The sequence below is a fragment of the Mobula birostris genome, chromosome 17 (assembly GCF_030028105.1).
Source record: "Mobula birostris isolate sMobBir1 chromosome 17, sMobBir1.hap1, whole genome shotgun sequence".
NCBI classification, from domain to species: domain Eukaryota; kingdom Metazoa; phylum Chordata; class Chondrichthyes; order Myliobatiformes; family Myliobatidae; genus Mobula; species Mobula birostris.
In genome coordinates, this window is record NC_092386.1 from 13,617,217 (window position 1) to 13,642,132 (window position 24,916).

The 24,916-nt window shown below is 42.6% G+C and overlaps 1 protein-coding gene across 3 annotated transcripts in view; it reads left to right on the forward strand.

The window, feature by feature from the left end:
* Positions 1 to 24,916, forward strand: part of atg10 (ATG10 autophagy related 10 homolog (S. cerevisiae)) — a 233,172-nt gene that overhangs the window by 48,446 nt on the left and 159,810 nt on the right. The window lies entirely within an intron of this gene.

A 24,916-nucleotide genomic window follows, 5' to 3' on the forward strand; every position in this document is an offset into this window, starting at 1 on the left:
CAGAGCCTTTATGCACTAGAACTCAGAAGAATGAGGGGTGACCTCATTGAAACCTATCGAATGGTGAAAGGCCTTGATAGAGTGGATGTGGAGAGGCTGTTTCCTATGGTGGGAGAGTCCAAATCCAGCAGACACAGCCTCAGATGAGAGAGGCGTCCTTTTAGAATGGAGATGAGGAGGAATTTCTTTGGCAAGAGAGTGGTGAATCTGTGGAATTCATTGCCACAGGCAGCTGTGGAGGCCAAGTCTGTATGTATATTAAAGGCAGATGTTGATAGGTTCTTGATTGGTCCGGGCATGAAGGAATGCGGGGAGAAGGCAGGAGGTTGGGGCTGAGAGAAAAAAATGGATCAGCCATGATGAAAGGGCGGAGCAGACTCGATGGGCCAAGTGGCCTAATTCTGCTCCTATGTCTAATGGTTTTATATTCTAATACTGTACCCTCTAATCCAAATCTCACCAAAGGGTGGTGAATCAGTGGAATTCATTGCCACCGGTGGCTGTGGAGGCTAAGTCATTGGGTCTGTTTAAAACGAAGATTGATAGGTTCTTCAATCAGAATCAGGTTTAATATCACCGCCATATATTGTGAAATTTATTGTTTTTGTGGCAGCAGTATTTTGCAATATGTAATAATAAAATTTGTGTTTTATAGTGAAGATATATGTATAGTTAAATTATATATGTAGAGCAAAGACGTGAGGTAGGGTTCATGGGTTCAATGTCTATTCAGAAATCTGATGGCGGAGGGGAGGAAGCTATTCCTGAATGTTGAGTGTGTGTCTTCAGACTCCTCTACCTCCTTCCTGATGGTAGCAATGAGAAGAGGGCATGTCCTGGGTGATGGGGGTCCTTAATGATGGATGCTGCCCATCACTCCTTGAAGATGTCCTGGGTGCGATGAAGGCATGATGGAGCTGATTAGGAAGAGCATCAGAGGTTATGGGAAGAGGCAGGAGAAGAGGGTTGAGAGGGAAAATAAATCAGCCACGATCGAATGGTGGAGCAGGCTCAATGGGCTGAATGGCTTAATTCTGATTCTATGTCTTGTGGTCTAAGTGTTTTTACTTAACTTTATGGCCCATCTTGTTGACAATGACTTTTGCTTGCATTGTTTAGTTGTTTCTGAAGGGGCTAAGAAGGAAAATACATCAGTCATGGTCAAATGCCTGTGCAGGCATGATAGGCCAAAGAGCCTAATTCTTCTGCTATGCCTGTTGGACTTGAAACGAGTAGCAAGCAGTCTGTGGGGGCGTGGAGGGGACTCATCTTCTCGAGCAGCATGTGTGGAGGAAATAAAGGAACTGTCCATGTTACGGGTTGAATCCTGGCATCATAACCTTGACACATCTTGAAGAGAGAGAGTCTGCAGCTGAACCTTGACCTCAATACATTTCTGCTCCATGCAGGCCACTGTTGTAAGACTCCATGTCTTGCAACACTCAGTGCAGCAGCCGCATCTGACCGTGAAGCAGTCAGCCTTCCTTCCAAGTAAGGTGGCAGTGGAGACGAACTGAATTGCGTTCATCTGCGGCTGCAGTCGTGTGTGATGAGGAACTGCTGCGTGCATGTTTTTGCAGAAGCATGGCTCCAGGACAACATTCCAGTCTACAGGCCATGATAATCAGGGGCTCAGGACTTGGGACTATGTTTTTCTGCTGTCGTAACTATATGTGCTGTGTGCTGTTGGTGCTGTGCTTTGCTCCTTGGTCCTGGAGGAACACTATATCGTTTGGCTGTATACACGTGTATGGTTGAATGACAATTACACTTCAACTTGAATATTTCATATGCATCCCCATAAAATCTCTCAGACCAAACCACACAGAACCGTTTCACATTACCCAGCTTTTGGCAGGGATAATTTCATAATTGCGAGTGGCCTTATTCTGTTCCCATGTCTTCTGGTCTATATGTTTTTCCTTAACTCCAGGGCCCATCTTGTTGACAATGATTTTTGCTTTCTTTGTTTGGTTGTTCCTGAATCTCTGAGCCCTCTTAATTTTCCCTATTCACGAGTCTTCAACATATCTCTATTTTTAATGTAATTTCTTATTCTTTAGAATTGTTGAATGTTGTTTTTTGTTGCTTGTTGCATCCTGACCAACACACCACGGCAAATTCCTGATAGGTGTAAGTATCTGTGGTGAAGAATGTTGACCCTTGATCGGCAAGGTACCCTGATGCCTTCATTTTCAGCGAAGGGCACAAACACCACCATCATTTTAAGGATCTTCAGCCATTTTGGGTTTGTTGCACGTTGGATCTTGTTCGTAGTCACGTCATCTCTCTATCGTTTCCCTCTTCATCTGCAGCAGGTTTGGCAGTTCGAATGCTGTGTTTAAAGAGGTCGACTGCATTCCTTTGTGTAATTTGGAGTCTCTGAGGCTGTTGTCGTCCTGCCTGTACATGCTGTTTGAAAAGGACTTTACAGTTAGTCCCTCCCTCCTGGTTTTAACTTGTAGCACTAGACTTTTGTTTCTCTTTTTCAGTGTGTGTTGTCGGTTCCCTTTTCAAAGTAACTGGTCCCAACATAGTGGAACTTCCTCGAAAACAAGAACTATTGGTAAAGTGGTGAAACAGTTGCCGTAGATACGGCATCACCGCGAACCCTACGCATCACCTACGTGGAACCCTATGCCGTAGCTCAACACGCACCTCTCCCAAAATGTAACTACGCGTCGCGGCAACGCAGACCGAACAACTGTGATTGGTCCGCTTGGTAGCATTGCATTTCTTCCTACACTGCAGTAGCTTCCCATTGGGCGACTGAAGGGCAGGGAAGGAACTCGGGCTGCAATGCTTTCCATAAAGCTTTACAGACCTCCGAAATTATGGAGGACACATTTCGCTTTTACGAAAAAAAACGCTCGCTTTAAACTTTACCCCGAGGAAGACTACCGTGACCAAGAAACCTTGCATGGACAGGTGTGTGCGCATGCGCGACGTGCCCGAATTGCAGAGTGATGCAGACACACCAACACACAAGTATAAATGTTCACAACGCGCGTCGGTCACTTGCGTAGGTTACGGCGTCGAGTTGACGCAGAAGTATAAATCAGGCTTTAGTATTGCTGAGCTAACACAAAGCTCAGTCCTCTTATTTCTGTTTCCCAACCACCTTCTTATTTTAACTAATGTACGGTACTGTGCGAAAGTCTTAGGCACCCTGGCTATAAATATGTGCCTAAGACTTTTGCACAGTACTGCAGGTACTACTATCATTGTTCAGATGAAGCCAGGCAAGAACCATAATACTTCACAGACTCAGAGTTTTCCCATCACTTTCTGTTTTTATTTTAAACTTCTGACATTTGTAGGTTCTCCTGTTTTGTTTGGTATTTTCTTTTCCAAAAAGCTATTGAAGCTGATCAATTGTACATCAGTCACTGAAAGCAAGCATGCAAGTACAGCAGGCTGTGAAGAAAGCTAATGGCATGCTGGCCTTCATAGCAAGGGGAATTGAGTATAAGAACAAAGAGATCCTTCTGCAGCCGTACAGGCCACACTTGGAGTACTGTGTGCAGTTTTGGTCTCCAAATTTGAGGAAGGACATTCTTGCTATTGAGGGAGTGCAGCGTAGGTTCGCAAGGTTAATCCCCGGGATGGCGGGACTGTCATATGTCGAAAGATTGGAGGGACTGGGCTTGTATACTCTGGAATTTAGGAGGCTGAGAGAGGATCTTATTGAAATATGTAACATTATTAAGGGATTGGACACGCTGCAGGCAGGAAGCATGTTCCCGCTGATGGGTGAGTCCAGAACCAGAGGCCACAGTTTAAGAATTAGGGGTAGGCCATTTAGTACGGAGTTGAGGAAAAACTTTTTCACCCAGAGAGTGGTGGATGTATGGAACACTCTGCCCCAGAAGGCTGTGGAGGCCAAGTCTCTGAATGCTTTGAAGAAAGAGATGGATAGAGCTCTTAAAGATAGCTGAATCAAAGGTTATGGGGATAAGGCAGGAACTGGATACTGATAGTGGATGATCAGCCATGATCACAGTGAATGGCGGTGCTGGCTCGAAGGGCCGAATGGCCTACTCCTGCACCTATTGTCTATTGTCTATTAACTAATTAATTTAATATTAGTAATGAAAGTCTATATTACAAACATTTGTAATATCGATAAATTACACATTTTTTATGACCAAATTGAGCACGTGTACAGGGAATGCTGCCACAACAAAGCATCATTCATCATCATGGACCCCCTCTGTCCAGGCTGCTGCTTCTCACTACTACTAGCAGGGAAAGAGGTACAAAAGTCTTCGGCTACACACCAGCAGGTTCAGGAACAGTCGCTAACTTGCGTACATCAGGGTCCTGAGCCAGTGTGGATGACTTCACTCACCTCAACTCTGACCTGATTCAACAACCCATGGGTTCACTTTCAAGCACTTGACAACTCGTGTCCTCGGTATTATTTATATCTGCAATACTGTGCAGAAAGAAGTCTCAGGCACAGAGCAAAGGATGTTGGGAATGGCGAGGGTCGAGTGCCGCTGAAGGGTATGGGGCAGATGGCAGAGCAGTCCCAGAGGTGGAGGGTGCGGGTGCAGACACACCCAGCCCTGAGACACCAGGCAAGGTCACTTGATTCCAAACAATTGGTTTATTGATCATTACAGAATGTCTCTCTGGTGCTTCCCACTCCCTTCCCTCTTCCTTCCCCTTTTCCCAACCATGATTCCCCTCTCCCTGTCCCCTTCTCACTCTCAGTCTGCAATGGAGACCTGTATCAGAATCAGGTTTATCATCTCTCACACGTCATGAAATTTATTTTGTTTTGTCGCAGCAGTACAGTGAAATACATAAAATTACTAAAGTGCTGTGTAAAAATCTCAGGCACCCTAGTGATATATATGTGTCTAAGACTTTTGCACAGTACTGTACTTGTTTGTAGCTGCACAATTTGTCTTCTTTTGCACATTGACCTGCTCAGTCTTTATGTACAGTTTCCATAAATCCCATTGTATTTTTTTGTTTACCTGTGAATGCCTGCAAGAAAATTAATCTCAGGGTTGTATATGGTGACATTTCCACACTTTGCTAATAAATTTATTGTGACTTTGACTTTCCGAAAATGTAGGAAACAGTAACTTAGACTTCAGAATAAAGAGTTAATCCAAACCGCTTTTGTTTCATTTGTGAGAGAAACCAATTCAAGATACAAAAGCAGATCCTGAGTTTGTCACGTGGACCTCCGTTGCTGCAATGAGTACAATACAATCAAGACAAGACCATCTCTTTTGATGTAGTATTTTTATAAACACCAAGCAATATCCAGCCTCTGTGAGAGGATAAGCTTTACAAAGCCTCTAAACAGGAGTTTGATCCTCGTGCCTTTTCACCACGAGTCCTTCATACGTCTTGTCTTGATCAGATAATCTGTGTCTGTCATCTTGTCCAGCTGCCCCAGAGTGAGGTGAGGGATGTGTGCACAGTAAAACTCAGATAACTCAGTACACTGTAGACTGTTGGCATTGCCACAGACGGCTGTGGAGAGCAAGTCATTGAGCATATTTAAAGAGGTGGATAATAGCTCTTGATTAGTCAGGCCGTCAAAGCTTACGGGGTGAAGGTAGGAGAATGTGTTTGGGAGGGATAGTGGAGCAGAACCGATGGGCGCTCTCTCTCTCTCTCTCTCTCTCTACTGTCTATTATGCTGCTGGCATTCAGGGCAGCAATGAAGTCCTCCATCTCTGGCATTGTTCCGGGCTTCCTTCATCACGTCAGTAGCTTCCTCTTGTTTTCACTACTGTCAGTCATGCAAGTCCCGGGTGGAGACCTAAGAATACCGTCACACTCAGATGTAGAAGGATTCTTCATTGCTGTTTCTGTAACAAATTCGCTTGACCAATCAGGGTTGTTATCCCTGAGCTGAACCCCTGAACCCGGAGGACCAGTGGACCACTCTTAGTTTGACCTCTAGCCTTTGACCTGTTTGGCATGGGTGACCCTACCAAGAGCCAAAGCATAAAGCCCTGACTCCACCTAACATAGTTCTTGGCTCTTTGAGGCACCCAAGCCTCCAAACCATGACAAGGTTGTGGTCCTCTTGGAGGGTACCCGATGGACCAAATGGCCTAATTCTGCCCTTGTGTCTTATGGGAGCTGCCTGTCTGATAGATGCCCCTCATTATTGGGTATTGATCCCTAATTAGTAGCCCAAAACCATTTTCTTTAATTCACTTTATTGTTAAAAGTGGTACACTTTACTGTAACAAATATTCCGGCAAAATGGGTACCATTAAAAGTAGAGTAAGAAACATCATGCTGATTGAATGAGAGAAAATTTAAATCAGGTTTATTATCGCCGAAATATGTCATCAAATGTGTTGTTTGCGATAGCAGTGCGGTGCAATTGATGAAATCATATTAAAATTTTACAATAAGAAATATAAAATATTAGTGCAAAAGGAGTGTCCATGGGTTCATGATCCATTCAGAAGTCTGATAATGGAGAGGAAGAAGCTGTTTCTAAAAAGTTTTAAGTGTGTCTTCAGTCTCTTCACTGTTGGTACTAATGAGGGCATGTCCTAGGTGGTGAGTATCCTTAATGATTGATGCCACCTTCTTGAGGCATCACCAACTGACAACGACCTTGATGGTGGCATTTGAGTACTGCCTAACCACACAATGCTTTATACTTACACTTTATTGTCGCCAAACAATTGATACTAGAATGTACAAACATCACAGCGATATTTGATTCTACGCTTCCCGCTCCCTGGATTACAAATATTAAATATTAAAAATATTAAGTAGTAAAAACTAGTAAATATTAAAAATTTACATTATAAATCATAAATAGAAAATAGAAAAATGGAAAGTAAGGTAGTGCAAAAAAAACTGAGAGGCAGGCCCGGATATTTGGAGGGTACGGCCCAGATCCAGGTCAGGATCTGTTCAGCAGTCTTATCACAGTTGGAAAGAAGCTGTTCCCAAATCTGACCATACGGGTCTTGAAGCTCCTGAGCCTTCCCCCATAGGGAAGAGGAACAAAAAATGTATTGGCTGGGTGGGTCGTGACCTTGATTATCTTGGCAGCACTGCTCCAACAGCGTGCAGTGTAAAGTGAGTCCAAGGACAGAAGATTCGTTTGTGTGATGTGCTGCGCCGTGTTCACGATCTTCTGCAGCTTCTTTCAGTCTTGGACAGGACAACTTCCATACCAAGTTGTGATGCACCCTAGAAGAATGCTTTCTACGGTGCATCTATAAAAATTAGTGAGGGTTTTAGGGTACAGGCCAAATTTCTTTAGTTTTCTCAGGAAGTAAAGGCACTGGTGGGCCTTCTTGGCAGTGAACTCTGCTTGGTTGGACCAAGTCAGGTCATTTGTGTTACTGACCCCGAGGAACTTAAAGCTTTTGACCTGTTCCACTTGCGCACTACCGATATAAATTGGGTCGTGCAGTCCACTACTCCTTCTGAAGTCAACAACCAATTCCTTCGTCTTGCTGACGTTGAGGGATAGGTTATTGTCTTCGCACCATGCCACCAGGTTCTTAATTTCCTCTCTGTACTCAAACTCATCATTACCCGAGATACGGCCTACAATTGTTGTGTCATCAGCAAACTTATATATTGAGTTTGATGGAAACTTGGCTACACAATCATGGGTGTACAGTGAGTACAGCAGGGGGCTGAGTACACAGCCTTGTGGGGCACCGGTGCTCAGAGTGATTGTAGAGGAGAGCTTGTCCCCTATTTTTTCAGCCTGGGTCCTGCCTGTGAGGAAGTTGAAGATCCAGCTGCAGATCTGAGTGCTAAGGCCCAGGTTCCGGACCTTAGGAATGAGTTTATTTGGAATGATGGTACTAAAGGCAGAGCTGTAGTCAATGAAAAGGAGCCTTGCGTATGCATTTTTATTCTCCAGGTGTTCTAAGGAGGAAAGTAGAGCCAGAGAGATGGCATCTGCTGTTGACCTGTTGCTCCGGTAGGCGAATTGCAAAACGTCGAGGTTGACTGGTAGGCTGTGGTTGATGTGTGCTATAACCAATCACTCGAAGCACTTCATAGTAATTGATGTCAGAGCCACAGGTCGATAGTCATTCAGGCATGCCACCTTGCTCTTCTTCGGCACTGGGATTATCGTTGCCTTCTTAAAACAGGAGGGAATCTTAGACTGAAGCAAGGAGCAGTTGAAGATGTCAGCAAACACTCCAGCTAGCTCGCTTGCACAGGCCCAGAGAACCCGTCCTGGGACGCCATCTGGGCCCGTCACCTTCCTTGGATTTATCTTCAGGAAGGCCCTTCTAACGTCCTCCTCGGTGATGATGAATCTCGATGCCACCAGGTCCGGTTCATCCGGAGGGAGCTGGACGCTCCTCTTCTGTTCAAATCTTGCGTAGAATACGTTAAGTTCGTCAGGAAGAGAAGCGTCACAGTTATTGATATTCCCAGCCTTTTCTTTGCATCCAGTGATCTCATTTAGACCCTGCCATAGTCTACTGGCATCCTTCTGGTTAGCCTGGGCTTCCAACTTGGCTCGTTATTGCCTCTTGGCGCCCTTAATGACTTTCTGGAGTTCATGCCTGGATTCTATGTAGCGACTGGTATCCCCGGACCTAAAAGCCGCAGCTCTAGCCTTTAAAAGGGACTTGACCTCATAATTCATCCAAGGTTTCCAGTTAGGGAATACCCGGATCATCCTGCGAAACACACAGTGTATTGTGAATGTAGAGAGAATAGAGCAGTGGGCAAAACACACACACACCTATTAGATGTGTCCATGTTGATTGTCATCAAGGAGAAGATATTATTTCTGATATGGACTGAGTGTGGCCTCTCAGAGATCCAGTTGGAGAGGGAGGTACAGAGGCCCCAGGACCAAGGCTTGTTGATAAGTACTAAGGGGATTACAGTGTTAAACACTGAGCTATAATCAATAAACAGCAGCCATACGTAGATATTGCTGTTGACTAATTGGTCCAACAGGGAGTGGAGAGCCTCCGTCCTGAAGAAGGGTCTCGGCCCAAAACATCGACTGTTTGCTGTTTTCCATAGATGCCTGACCTGCTGAGTTCCTCCAGCATTTTGTGTGTGTTGCTCTGAAGTGAGATGGTGAACACGGTACACCTGTTCAGGCAATAGGCAAATTGCAGCAGCTTCAGGTCCTTGCTTAGGCTGGAGTTGACTTTTAACCATGACAAACCTCTCAAGGCAGTTCATTACAATCGACGTGAGTTCTGCTGGATGATAGTCTTTGAGGCAGCTTACTCAGCTCTTCTGGGGCACCGGTATGATTGATGTCACTTTGAAGCAGGTGGGAACCTCTGACTGCCCCAATGGGACGTTGAATATCTTCAATCGTAGACACCATAGCTCGGCTGAGGTAGGAGGGAGGGCAGCAAATGCCGTAAATACACAAGGTCCCACAGATGCTGGAAATCTTGAGCAACACTCACAAAGCGCTGGAGGAATTCAGCAGGTTAGGCAGCATCTATGGAGGGGAATAAACTGTAGACATTTCAGGCTGAGACCCTTCATCAGAAATGGAAAGGAAGGAGGAAAAGCCAGAATAAGAAGGTGTGGGGCAGGGTGAGGAGTACAAGCTGGCAGGAAAGGAGGAAGGTGGGTGGGTGGGGAAGAGGTAAAGGGTTAAAAAAAGGAGGAAACTGATAGGAGAGGGCAGTGGACCTTGAGAGAAAGGGTAGGAGGATGGACAGGTGAGAAGAGAAAGGGTGAAAGTGAACCAGAATGGGGAATGGAAAAAAAGATGGGGTGGGGAGGAAGAAATGTTATCCGGTGATGCTGGACCATCAGGGTTTCTAACCAGCCAGAGGGAGAGATTTTACTGTATTATCTTTTAAAAACGTTCATGACTTTGGAGAGAATTTGCCTTCTTTCAGCCGAGTTTTTGCACAGGGAATCCTGTGGCAGAGAAGGGTGGGAACTAGCTGATATATTTTGATCAGTAACCCTGAGATGTTTACATTTGTGCAAGGTTCTTAGATGAAAAACTGAGTGAAGCTTGCTGTTCCATGCAGAACTATCAGCAATACCAAGTAAAATCTGAGGTTTGTAAGTGTATAATCTACCTTCCTTCTTTGCTTAACAGATCATCTATCAATTGCAGCATTTGAGAGATTAATAAGATGACAGAAGTGAATCGAATGCATTTGACTGCAGGCCACATCTCACATTTTTTTAAAAGCATAATTCTTACCAGTATAATTCAACCAAGGTGCAGTGTTCACTTTGAGGCTCTTTTTCCCTGTCCATAAAATTATCGGGATATTTTTCAATTTAGATTCTTTTCTATCCACATTCAGTACGATGTAAATATTTGAAATAGTTGGTGCTTAAGGGTAATTAAATTTTAAAAAAGCATAGTTTGCAGAGGCCACAGCAGAGTGTAGTTGTTGCACACTTGCTATTGAGTCACCCGATTTGTGGGTTCAAACCCCACTGCAGCAGTTGAATATCTAATCCATGCTGACGCTGCATTGCAGTGGTGAGACTGTGTGTAGTGCTGATGGCAATATCGTCCTTTGAAAGTCGTTAAGCTGAGGCTTCTTTCTCTGTCTGGCTCAGCAAGTGTGGTATATACCACTGGGCTCTGTTTTTAAAAAATTCTGAATAACACATGTATTTTACTGATTAACATTCTTCACCCATATTACTTGAGAATGGAAATTCACTGTGATTTGTGTAAGACTACTATTCAAGTACTTTACCATGTTAAACGTAGAACATTACAACACAATACAGGCCCTTCAGCCCACAATGTTGTGTCAACTTTTTACCCTACTCTAAGATCAAAGTTCAAAGTAAATTTTTCATCGAAGTACATATATGTCACCAAATTCATTTTCTTGTCAATAAATCTATAAAATAATAACCCTAACAGAATCAGTGTAAGACACACCAACTTGGGTGTTCAGAGTATAGAAGACAACAAACTGTGCAAGCACAAACATAAATAAATAATAATGTCAGAATCAGGTTTATTATCACTGGCACGTGTCATGAAATTTGTTAACTGAGCAGCAGCAGTACAGTGCAATACATAATATAGAAGAAGAAGGGAAAATCAATCAATCAATCAATCGATTGCAGTGTACGTATACTGAATAGATTAAAACTCGTGCAAAAATCAGAAATAATATATATTTAAAAAATGAGGTAGGGTCTAGGAATCGGACGGCAGAGGGGAAGAAGCTGTTCCTGAATCGCCAAGTGTGTGCCTTCAGGCTTCTGTACCTCCTACCTGATGGTAACAGTGAGAAAAGGGCATGCCCTCGGTACTGGAGGTCCTTAATAATGGACACTACCTTTCTGAGACACCGCTCCTTGAAGATGTCCTGGGTACTTTGTAGGCTAGTACCCAAGATGGAGCTGACTAGATTTACAACCCTCTGCAGCTTCTTTCGGTCCTGTGCAATAGCACCCCCATCCCATACCAGACAGCGATGCGGCCTGTCTAATCATAATAAATAAATAAATAAGAAAGAAATATGGAGAACATGAGCTGAAGAGTTCTTGAAGTAAGTTGGTAGGTTGTGGGAACACTTCAATGATGGGGCAAGTGAAGTTATCCCCTTTGGTTTAAGAGCCTAATGTTTGAGGGGTAACCTTTCCTTTCTACGTGATCCTCCATTTTTTCTATCACCCATGTGCTTACACAAGGGTTTCTTACTGCCGCACCGGCAGCGTGTCCCAAACCTCATGATTTGGTGATTGTTAAATTACTGATTCTAAGCTTTGGTACTGCCTTGAGTTTAAAATTTTTATCTTCCTTTACATATTCATTCATGATGATCTCTCCCTTAATTTACTATCATCTCTTCTTATGGACGTACAACCCTCAGAGGCAATGGCATTCTTCAAATCCTGCCCATTTGATTGTCACCAGTTTTAATTCTGCCATTATTGGTCTTCAACAATCAGAGCTCAAAACACTGGAACTCAGACCGTTTCTCGGCCTCTCTCTGTTTCCTTAAAGATCCTCTTTCAACTCACTCCTTGATCAGCCTCACTAACATCATTTTTTTTGAGGCTCATTGTTAAATTTTACAGAGTCAGAGTTATGGAGTGCTAAAATAGGCCCTTCAACCATACTGACCAAGATGTCCCGTCCAAGCTAGTCCCATTGGCCAGTGTTTGGCCTATGACGTTCTAAACCTCTCCAATCCATCTACTTGTCCAAACGTCACTTAAAAGTTTGTGCTAAGGGCTCATCCACATCCTCTGGCAGCTCATTCTTCATGTATCACCTGTTGTGTCAGAAGTTGCCCTTCAGGCTCCTATTAAAACTTTCTTCTCTCACCTTCAGTTTTGTTTGACAATACAGCAGTGAAGGGCCCGGAAGTGTTTTACTGGGTGTTAATTAAATGCATTTTGTTGAAAGACCTAGATCAGGGGTTCCCAACTTTTTTATGTCATGGACCAATACCATTTAGCAAGGGATCTGTGGACCCCTAGATAGAATGGACATAGAGAGGATGTTTCCAGTAGCAAGAGAGTCTACAATCATAGAGTCTTAGAATAGTACAGCACAGAAAGAGGCCCTTCAGCCCATCTAGACCATGCCAAACCATTTAAACTGCCCTGTCCCATCGACCAAAATGCACAGCCTCAGAATAGAGGGACATCCCTTTAGAACAGAGATGGTGGGTAATTTTTTTTTTTAGCTAGAGGGTGGTAAATCTGTGGAATTCACACCCAAATCGGATGTGGAGGCCAAGTCATTTGGTATATTTAAAGCAGAGGTTGATTGGTTTTTGATTAATAGGGGTGTCAAAGGTTACAAGGAGAAGACGGAATGGGATTGAGATGGAATGGTGGAAAAGGCTCGACGGGCTGAATAGTCTGTTTCTGCTCCTGTGTCCTATGGTCTTCTGGTCATTGCCTTCCTTATTTGAATTAATTAACCGAGCTATTTTGGCAAGTTTATGAAGAACTTAAAGCAGTAGATATTACGCAGTAAGCACTTTAATTTAATGAGGGTCTGGAATACCCCAAAGTATGACCCTCTGTGAAGGTGATTTGGTTTATTTGAATATATATGTGAGAAAATATTCTGCTGCATTAGAGGCGATTGTATCCACATCCATAATGGCTTGACTCTTACACTGTTTATTTTCAGTAAGTACTTCTACAGCAATGGAAGTGTAAAACGTGTAATGATGGGGCCATTCCAGTATTGCCCTCACTGTTTGCTCTGTCTGAAGCAGTAAATCAACTTTTAAACCAAGGCAATAATTGAGAATGTTCTCTGCTATCCGACCCAAGTTCATTCTGCAACATGGTACAATGTTATTAGTATCATCTTAGGCAGTACATAGCAATTTTCACTGCTGTAGTAGCTAGTCAAACATTATTCAAGCATCGTATTTTCAGAAGGCGTTCATTGCTAAGATTTTTATAATTGGTAGCAAATGAGAAAGTGATCTGGCAGCTGCCGTATAATGAAATATTTTTGTTTGTATGGATACCCACGCAAACATCATAAAATCTAGTACACTTTCCTGTCAGAATTGAATAGTAGACGTTTTTGAAATTGTATCCACAATTTGTCCAGAAATTTTGGATACAGTTCAGCTGGGGAGCCATTGCTGCTTGTCAATTTTCCTCGCATCGTTGCTTTTAATTATACCTTAATTTAATTCAGTTCTAGGAGGTCTGTTTAAATATTCAGCTTGTTAATCTAATAATTGGAATATTGTGCATCATTGCACAGTTGATGCCTTTTTTAGTGTCCTGAAGCATTTGAGTGTTATGCAGATTTCTGTGAAGCTGTGAATATTTCATATTTCTTTCTGGCTTTCTAGCGTTTTTCTTTCGAGCAATTTAATCGCTAGGACTGATTCAGTGGTCTCCATTTTTTTAACAGTCCTTTGCCAACTTTCATTTAAGTTTTATAATCCTCGGGTCTTCTTTCATCGGTCTTTTGAATTTAAACAATCTCCCTCGAAAGATGATTGGCAGGTCAGCTTTTCTTAAATATGCTCCTACACTGTGGATGCAGACTCAGTTGACACTTTTAAGCGCCATCTCAAAACCTATTTACTTAACCTTGCTTTTAATCTTTTAGCTTTTTATTATCATGTGTTTTTTTACTTTATTTTCGTGTTTGTACTTTATCCTGTTGTAAAACACTTTGAACTACCTCATTGTATGAAAAATGCTCTAAAAATAAATTTAAATCATTATTATTGTATTTCTTTTTTCAGTTCAAGCTGGTAAAACCTGAGGTACGGGCATAGCCGAGTGTACTCGTTGCTCAATTGCTGGGAGCTTCGGACTATTCTAGTGGTGTTTAGTATTGTAGATTTCTGAAAGTTTACATAAATATTGCTGTGTAGACCAAATTGTTTAATGCTATTGTGTAATGAGTTTGGGAAGACATCAATTGTAGATATTATTATTGGGACAATGTATATACCATGTTTAGAATCAGAATCAGGTTTATTATCACTGGCATGTGACATGAAATTTGTTAACTTAGCAGCAGCAATTCAATGCAACAAATAATATAGAAGAAGAAATAAATAAACAAATTACAGTATACATATTGAATAGATTAAAAATCATGCAAACAACAGAAATACTGTATATTAAAAAAGTGAGGTAGTGTCCAAGGGTTCAATGTCGGATGGCAGAGGGGATGAAGCTATTCTTGAATCGCTGAGTGTGTGCCTTCAGGCTTCTGTACCTCCTACCTAATGGTAACAGTGAGAAAAGGCATGCCCTGGGTGCTGGAGGTCCTTAATAATGGACGCTGCCTTTCTGAGACATCGCTCCCTGAAGATGCCCTGGGTACTTTGTAAGCTAGTATCCAAGATGGAGCTGACTAGATTTACAACTCTCTGGAGCTTCTTTCGGTCCTGTGCAGTAGCGCCCCCCCCCCCCCCCATACCAGACAGTGATGCAGCCTGTCAGAATGCTCTCCACTGTACAACTATAGACATTTTTGAGTGTATTTGTTGACAAACAAAATCTCTTCAAACTCCTAATGAAGTATAGCCGTTGTCTTGTCTTCTTTATAACTGCATCGATATGTTGGGACCAGGTTAGATCCTCAGAGATCTTGACACCCAGGAACTTGGAACTGCTCACTCTCTCCACTTCTGATCCTTCTGAGGATTGGCATGTGTTCCTTTGTCTTACCCTTCCTGAAGTCCACAATCAGCTCTTTCGTCTTGCTGACGTTGAGTGCCAGGTTGTTGCTGCAGCAACATGCCACTAGTTGGCATATCTCACTCCTGTACGCCCTCTCATCACCACCTGAGATTCTACCAACAATGGTTGTATTGTCAGCAAATTTATAGATGGTATTTGAGCTATGCCTAGCCACACAGTCATGTGTATATAGAGAGTAGAGCAGTGGGTTAAGCACACACTCCTGAGGTGCACCAGTGTTAATCGTCAGCGAGGAGGATATGTTATCACCAATCCGCACAGATTGTAATCTTCCGGTTAGGAAGTCAAGGATCCAATTGCAGAGGGAGGTACAGAGGCCCAGGTTCTGCAACTTCTCGATCAAAATTGTGAGAATGATGGTATTAAATGCTGAGCTATGGTCAATGAACAGCATCCTGACATAGGTGTTTGTGTTGTCCAGGTGGTCTAAAGCCATATGGAGAGCCACTGAGATTGCGTCTGCTGTTGATCTATTGTGGTGATAGGCAAATTGCAATGGGCCCAGGTCCTTGCTGAGGCGGGAGTTCATGTTCCATAGTCTTTCAATTTCCTCTTTTAATTCAGCATATTTCTGGTGTTTTTCACCTTTTAATTAATGTATGTCAAAAGAGCTATATCTTTTAAGTAAGTTATTTGTGCTTGTTTATCCTGTAATATTATATCTGGATGGTTATTATGGATTGTCCTAGCTAATAATGGATCAGTCATAATTTAATTTGTGGTATTCTGACTCTAAAACTGATTCAGGGTTGTATTTATAGTAAGGTGTGATTTCATTCATGCGTCTGTATTTTAAAGCAAGCTTTTGATGAATGATATTTGCCACTTGATTGTGCCTGTGTAAGTAATCAGATTGAGTTAAACTGCTACAGGATCCTGTAAAGTGTTGGATTGTTTCTGGTTTTTCTCTGCATTTTCTGCATTTATCATCTTGATTTTGTCGGTCTTTTATGGTGTATTTTTGATTTTTTTTGTGTTAACCACCTGGTTGTGTATTCTCAAAAGGAACCCTATTAATATTATTATTAACTTCTCCTTTCTCTTGTCCTCGTGTACAGAGAATCTTTGGTCTAATCCAGGGCAGTTTGTTTCCTAGTCAAGGCTTTAATGCATTTATGTATTGTTAGCTCTCAATGATTTCTTTAACATAACTCTATTAGAACCATGCACATGATAAAATCGGATACAAATTTCCCGATATATGCTAGTGATATTAAACCTGATAGTGATAAAATTAGTGATGTTTCTTGGCATTGCAGTAAATTCTGTATGGGGACATCAGTTAAACTACAATATAACATAAAGAATCTTCAGTTTCTTTTTTGAAATGGGAATCTTTTACATTTTTTTCTCCCTTCTTGCGAAAATGGCTCCAATGAACCTCTGAGCCAGTTTTACTGCTCTTGACATCAAATTGTGATGCTGGGAATGTCTCACAGGAAGGAAGCTGTACAGCTACCTCCACCCCCTCTTAATCTGCCTGGATTCTTCTGCATGTTTAAGCACCAAGTTCAGCCACTGTTACCAGAGCGAGTTTCTCTTATTAATCTTTCATTGATTAGAATGTTTGCTTCAGGAATCTGTGATGTGCAAAAATACAAGGGAACAGTTGGATCTTTTATGTACAAAAACATTTTACTCCAATGCTACACTAGGTATGATTTTTACTATGAAAAATTCATTGGATATGATTTTCAGTCTGAAGATCAGAAATGAGAGTTATTCTTTACTTTCCTTTCACATAATATATATTTGCCCCAGTTACTGTAGGAATTATTTTTCCTGGCTGAGATCGAGCCCTTTTTTGTTGTTTGAAAACATTTGGTATTGAATTTACTGATCTAGAATTAACCCTAAAGAACATATTTTTCCTAAATTGGAATTAAGGTATTCTATAAGTAATAAGTTCAAAGTAAATTTATCATCAAAGTACATACAGTACAGTACTATGCAAAAGTCTTGGGTATCTTAGATATTTTATATGATTTCAAATGGTATGGCCTCCACAGAGCCCCGATCTCAGCATTATTGAGGTTGTCTGGGATTAACTGGATGGACAGAAGCAAGTGAGACAGCCAAAATCTGTAGAAGACCTGTGGCAATTTCTCCAAGAATGGGTGACTTTAAACTAGAATGGTTGGGGGGTGGGAATCAAATTAAAGAGGCTAGGCGAGAGGAGGTTAGTTCACAACAGGGGGATGGGAACCAGTGCAGAGAGGCAGAGGGGTGTAAAGTGAGGGTAGAAACAAAAAGTACTATGGAGAAAAGTAAGAGTGGCAGGCCGACAAATCCAGGGCAAGCATTAAAAAGGGCCACTTTTCAGCATAATTGTATAAGGGCTAAGAGAGTTGTAAAAGAGCGCCTGAAGGCTTTGTGTCAATGCAAGGAGCATTCGTAATAAGGTGGATGAATTGAAAGTGCAGATTGTTATTAATGATTATGATATAGTTGGGATCACAGAAACATGGCTCCAGGGTGACCAGGGATGGGAGCTCAACGTTCAGGGATATTCAATATTTAGGAGGGATAGACATGAAGGAAGGGGAGGTGGGGTGGCGTTGCTGGTTAAAGAAGAGATTAACGCAATAGAAAGGAAGGACATAAGCCGGGAAGATGTGGAATCGATATGGGTAGAGCTGCGTAACACTAAGGGGCAGAAGACGCTGGTGGGAGTTGTGTACAGGCCACCTAACAGTAGTAGTGAGGTCGGAGATGGTATTAAACAGGAAATTAGAAATGTGTGCAATAAAGGAACAGCAGTTATAATGGGTGACTTCAATCTACATGTAGATTGGGTGAACCAAATTGGTAAAGGTGCTGAGGAAGAGGATTTCTTGGAATGTATGCGGGATGGTTTTTTGAACCAACATGTCGAGGAACTGACTAGAGAGCAGGCTATTCTGGACTGGGTTTTGAGCAATGAGGAAGGGTTAATTAGCGATCTTGTCGTGAGAGGCCCCTTGGGTAAGAGTGACCATAATATGGTGGAATTCTTCATTAAGATGGAGAGTGACATAGTTAATTCAGAAACAAAGGTTCTGAACTTAAAGAGGGGTAACTTTGAAGGTATGAGACGTGAATTAGCTAAGATAGACTGGCAAATGACACTTAAAGGATTGACAGTGGATATGCAATGGCAAGCATTTAAAGGTTGCATGGATGAACTGCAACAAATGTTCATCCCTGTTTGGCAAAAGAATAAATCAAGGAAGGTAGTGCACCCGTGGCTGACAAGAGAAATTAGGGATAGTATCAATTCCAAAGAAGCAGCATACAAATTAGCCAGAGAAAGTGGCTCACCTGAGGACTGGGAGAAATTCAGAGTTCAGCAGAGGAGGACAAAGGGCTTAATTAAGAAGGGGAAAAAAGATTATGAGAGGAAGCTGGCAGGCAATATAAAAACGGACTGTAAAAGCTTTTATAGATATGTAAAAAGGAAAAGACTGGTAAAGACAAATGTAGGTCCCCTGCAGGCAGAAACAGGTGAGTTGATTATGGGGAGCAAGGACATGGCAGACCAATTGAATAATTACTTTGGTTCTGTCTTCACTAAGGAGGACATAAATAATCTTCCAGAAATAGTAGGGGACAGAGGGTCCAGTGAGATGGAGGAACTGAGCGAAATACATGTTAGTAGGGAAGTGGTGTTAGGTAAATTGAAGGGATTGAAGGCAGATAAATCCCCAGGGCCAGATGGTCTGCATCCCAGGGTGCTTAAGGAAGTAGCCCAAGAAATAGTGGATGCATTAGTGATAATTTTTCAAAACTCGTTAGATTCTGGACTAGTTCCTGAGGATTGGAGGGTGGCTAATGTAACTCCACTTTTTAAAAAAGGAGGGAGAGAGAAACCGGGGAATTATAGACCGGTTAGCCTAACGTCGGTGGTGGGGAAACTGCTGGAGTCAGTTATCAAGGATGTGATAACAGCACATTTGGAAAGTGGTGAAATGATCGGACAAAGTCAGCATGGATTTGTGAAAGGAAAATCATGTCTGACGAATCTCATAGAATTTTTTGAGGATGTAACTAGTAGAGTGGATAGGGGAGAACCAGTGGATGTGGTATATTTGGATTTTCAGAAGGCTTTTGACAAGGTCCCACACAGGAGATTAGTGTGCAAACTTAAAGCACACGGTATTGGGGGTAAGGTATTGGTGTGGGTGGAGAGTTGGTTAGCAGACAAGAAGCAAAGAGTGGGAATAAACGGGCCTTTTCAGAATGGCAGGCGGTGACTAGTGGGGTACCGCAAGGCTCAGTGCTGGGACCCCAGTTGTTTACAATATATATTAATGACTTGGATGAGGGAATTAAATGCAGCATCTCCAAGTTTGCGGATGACACGAAGCTGGGTGGCAGTGTTAGCTGTGAGGAGGATGCTAAGAGGATGCAGGGTGACTTGGATAGGTTGGGTGAGTGGGCAAATTCATGGCAGATGCAATTTAATGTGGATAAATGTGAAGTTATCCACTTTGGTGGCAAAAATAGGAAAACAGATTATTATCTGAATGGTGGCCGATTAGGAAAAGGGGAGGTGCAACGTGACCTGGGTGTCATTATACACCAGTCATTGAAAGTGGGCATGCAGGTACAGCAGGCGGTGAAAAAGGCGAATGGTATGCTGGCATTTATAGCGAGAGGATTCGAGTACAGGAGCAGGGAGGTACTACTGCAGTTGTACAAGGCCTTGGTGAGACCGCACCTGGAGTATTGTGTGCAGTTTTGGTCCCCTAATCTGAGGAAAGACATCCTTGCCATAGAGGGAGTACAGAGAAGGTTCACGAGATTGATTCCTGGGATGGCAGGACTTTCATATGAAGAAAGAATGGATGAACTGGGCTTGTACTCGTTGGAATTTAGAAGATTGAGGGGGGATCTGATTGAAACGTATAAGATCCTAAAGGGATTGGACAGGCTAGATGCAGGAAGATTGTTCCCGATGTTGGGGAAGTCCAGAACGAGGGGTCACAGTTTGAGGATAGAGGGGAAGCCTTTTAGGACTGAGATTAGGAAAAACTTCTTCACACAGAGAGTGGTGAATCTGTGGAATTCTCTGCCACAGGAAACAGTTGAGGCCAGTTCATTGGCTATATTTAAGAGGGAGTTAGATATGGCCCTTGTGGCTACGGGGGTCAGGGGGTATGGAGGGAAAGCTGGGGCGGTGTTCTGAGTTGGATGATCAGCCATGATCATAATAAATGGCGGTGCAGGCTCGAAGGGCTGAGTGGCCTACTCCTGCACCTATTTTCTATGTTTCTAAGATGCTTCGAACAATCTGTCAGCTGATTTTCTTATAAAATTGCACGACAGTGTAGATAAGAGAATTTATACAGTTTTAAAGGCAAAGTGTAGTTATATCAAATATTGATTTGATTTAGATTTTTACTGTTTACTGCTCTTTATAGTATTTTTTGATATTCAGAAACTTATTTCATTATTTTTGAAACCATCTTCACTCTATCAATTTGTTTAACATGTGCCAAAGACTTGCACAGAATCAGAATCAGGTTTAAAATCACAGGCAAATGTCATGAAGCTTGTTAACTTTATGGCAGCAGTACAATTCAATACATGATAAATAAACAGAGAGAAAAAACTGAGTTTATATAGGTCTATTAAATAGACAAGTTAAAATGAGTAGTGCAAAAATCAGAAATGTGTCACCATATGCTGTCCTGAGATTCAGTTTTTGCAGGCATTCACATTAGAACAAAGAAATGCAGTAGTATCAATAGAAAAATGGCTGCTTGTCTTGCCATATCCAGCAATGACTGGAGCCCCGTGAAGGAGAGTTTTAAAGTTGCACTGGGACAGTTCCACTCTCTTGACCTTGGAAGTCTGGGTCCTGTGGTACAAGTAGCTGTCACAGACTGGGTCTTCCTTGGTTGCAGTGCCTTGTCCTTCTCTTTGCTCTCCTCAAGGAGTTGCAGAACCTCCTTCCTGGCTGTTGGATCTCACTGTTAATCTCATCCGCTGACTTCACACGCTAGGACAAGCATGCCCATGTCCCTAGGTTGCTAGGTGATGAGACCCACTGGCTCCCTTCACCTGGTTTGGCCCACCTGTCGAAATAGTGTACCAGGGTGTGGCCGCTGTCGCATGCAGACAGCTACTCAGAGACGCAGGTGGGAGCCGAGCATCTGGTAGGGCCCAAAGGTGAGTGAACTGCCCCAGAATGGACACAACAAGCCCCTTCATCAGATGTTCTCGCTCTCTCCCTGGACACCCCAATGAAAAAAAAAAGAAAAGCTACATCAGTGTTTTTGTTTAAAACATATTGAACAGAAAGAGGGATTGCTTTGAACTACCCAGATTCACAAAGCTGAAATGAGCCGTAAGATCTGTTACTGTATCCTGCCTCATTTTCTCTGAGTACAATTCCTTCATCTCGTGTGGTTTCCAGAGCGGTAAATATGTTAAAAAGAAACAATATGAGATTACATTATTAAAAATAATTGCATAAATATCCTTAAGGAAGAAAGGCTGCTAAACCTCCTAAAATTTTACAGGACACCACCCTGCTATCATTAAATCTGCATGGGTTGCAGATAATTTTCAGCTGGAGACCAGGAAAATCTTGACTTGGCTTTTAAGTTTGCAGGAAATGCTACTTGTAGGGATCAGGGAGGCTTAGAAACCCTCTACACTGAGAAGATTCTCTGTGTCAATTATTGCGATTCACTATGATTCATCAAATGCTTCCTGCCCTGCATTTGGACTGCTTTCTCTGTATTAAGAACAATAACCTGTGTGTCAGTTTTACTCAATACATGTTTTTTATTTTAATAACGAGACCCAGAGCTTTTCTCGTAGTCAGCAGATGTTAACTGATTCTTGCCCTTTCACCTACATCAGATATAGTCAGCTACGATATTTCTTTGCATACATGAGGCTTTGGACTGCCTTTAACAGTGCTGGTTTGAGAAATACAATTTTAAGTTGCATGTTTGTCCACTGGTTCAGTGGGAACTCAAAGGTCCTATGATATCAGGGAAGAGGAGAAGGTGCCTTTTGTCTCTGGACTACCTTTCTCTGAAGCATTACATATTTCTGTTTCTTATTTCTGTCTATAGATTTTGCTCTGTATAAGTTGCTTGCTGGGGTTATAGACTCTGACCGTGCTTTGGAAAACCCTGCAACTTTTACTGCTTTTAAAACATGTTGTAAACGTGGATATAACACGGTATCGAAACCATTGGGCTTCATTTCCTACCGCTGTCCGTAGGGACTTTGTACATTCTGCCGGTGATCACATAGGTTTCCACTGGATGCTCCAGTTGTCTCCCAGATTCCACCTGCATGCCTGTGGGGGTTAGGGTTGTAAGGTGTTGGCATGCTATATGTAGGCACTGGAAGGATAGTAACACTTGCAGCCTCCTCCCTGCATATCTTTTCACTGCATTGAAACAAAGGACACATTTCACTGTGCAGTACTGTGCAAAAGTCTTAGGTGTGTCTATGTCTACATATAATGTGTGTGTGTGTATATATATATGTGTGTGTGTGTATACATTTGACGAATAAAGTTAATCTTTACTTTTGTGTGTTTCCTCTGCATCCCATCCAGTGCTATCACTTCCTCCTAAAATATCATGTATTGTTCTAATTTATTAAAGCTGATCTTTAATCTTTAATAACACAGACAACTATGTTCTTTTCAAATTTATGAAGTATAAAATGAGATTATGCCAGAGTGTGCAGCAGCAATCAACGGGAGCCAGAGTCATGTCACCCCGATGAAATGGGACACAGATTAGCAAGCATGGCAGACCACGGTCTGATTGCATGATAGGCCAGGTCAAAATTCACAGCAGGAATGTGAATCAGAGATGCACATTGAGATATATTTATCACATGTGCAGTACTGTGCAGTATATATAGCTGAGGTGCCGAAGACTTCTGCACAGTACTGTACTTTCAACGTGGAGCAGAGAGTGTGTTTGTAAATCTGCTGAGAGCAGAAGATGTTGGGAATGGCGAGGGTGCAGTGCCGCGGGAGGAGTGTGGCACAAGCAGCTGAAGGGGAGTGCCAGGGGTAGGGGGTGGCATGGGTTCAGACACACCCAGCCCTGAGACACCAGGAAAGGTCCTTTGATTCCAAACAATTGGTTTATTGATAATTATAGAATGTCTCTCTGATGCTTCCCACTCCATCCTCTCTCCCTTCCCCTTTTCCCAACCATGATTCCCCTTCCCAGTCTCGGTCCCCAACAGAGACCCACATCAGAATCAGGTTTATCATCACCCACGTATGTTATGAAATTTGTTTTTTTTTTTGCAGCAGCTCAGTACAGTACAATACATAAAAATACTACATACACTGAAGTGCATTGTTTACATTAACAACCAACACACCCAGGATGTGCTGGGGGCAGCCTGCAAGTGCCCATTATGTTCGGCAGAACACCACAGGACCATGGTGGCATAGTGGTTAATGAAACGTTATTACAACTCGTGGCGTCTGTAGGAAGTTTGTACATCCTTCCGGTGAGCGCATGGGTTTCCTCCCACATTCCAAGCAAGTACCAGTTAGAAGGTTAGTTGGCCATTGTAAATTATCCTGTCATTAGACTAGGGTTAAACAGGCGGGTTGCTGGGCAATACGTCTCGTTGGGGCGGAAAGGCATGTTCTGTGCTGTAATAAGTAAATAAGATGCAATAAACAACAAAACGACAATGGTAAAACAGGCCCCTTTCCTCCCTAACCCCTTCCCATCCTCCAATGGAAGGATGAGCAGGCCTCCAGTCTGACACGACACTGGCATTGGAGAGGGCTCAGAGGAGGTACAGAAGGGTGATTCCGGGATTGAAGGGGTTATCAAATGAGGAATATTTGATGGCTGTGGTTCAGTATTCGCTGGAATTTAGAAGGGTGAGGGGGGATCTCATTGAAATCTTTTGAATGTTGAGAGGCTTAGACAGAGTATATGTGGAAAGGATGTTTCCCGTGGTGGGGGAGTCTAGGACAAGAGGGCACAGCCTCAGGATGGAGGGGTGTCCATTTAAAACAGAAATGCAGAGAAATTTCTTTAGCCTGAAGGTGGTGAAGTTGTGGAATTTATTACCACAGGCAGCTGTGGAGGCCAGGTTGTTGGGTGTATTTAAGGCAGCGTTTGATTGGTTCTTGATTGGCCATGGCATCAAAGGTTACGGGGAGAAGTCTGGGGCTGAGGAGGTGAAAAAAGGATCAGCCATGATTGAATGGCGGAGCAGACTCAATGGGCCAAATGGCCTAATTCTACTCCTACTTCTTATGGTTTTTGGCCATCGGTTCACGATGTCCAGACTTCCAATTGATGTTCGTTGTTTGGGCTACGACCTTCAATATCAACTTTAGGACTGAAAGTTTTGCTCAGTCTTTTCCTGTGCTTCCAGGGAGAAGTAAGGAGTTGGTGAAACGGGACAGGCGAGACTAACGCTCATCTTCCCAGTGAATGGCTGGGGGAGCTTCCCGCTTTTACAGTCGTCAGAGCAGACCAACAGAATTACGATTTCAAGGCACCAGAGGGAGTGTGTGGTGTGAAGTGGTGCTGGGTTTCAGTGTGCATGTGAAAGGCGACACTGGTCTGCAGGATTACATGATGTTTTTTAAAGAGATTACTGATAAGTGCATCTATCTTGTAAATTATTAAGTAGATAGTAATAAGCATTTCTCCCCACTCTATTACCTTAGCACAAGAAGTAGAGGGTGATGCCTGGAAGTTCAATTTAATCTCCAATATTGTTTTTATTAGTTACTGTTTAAATATTTTCTGTTCCTATTGGCAAA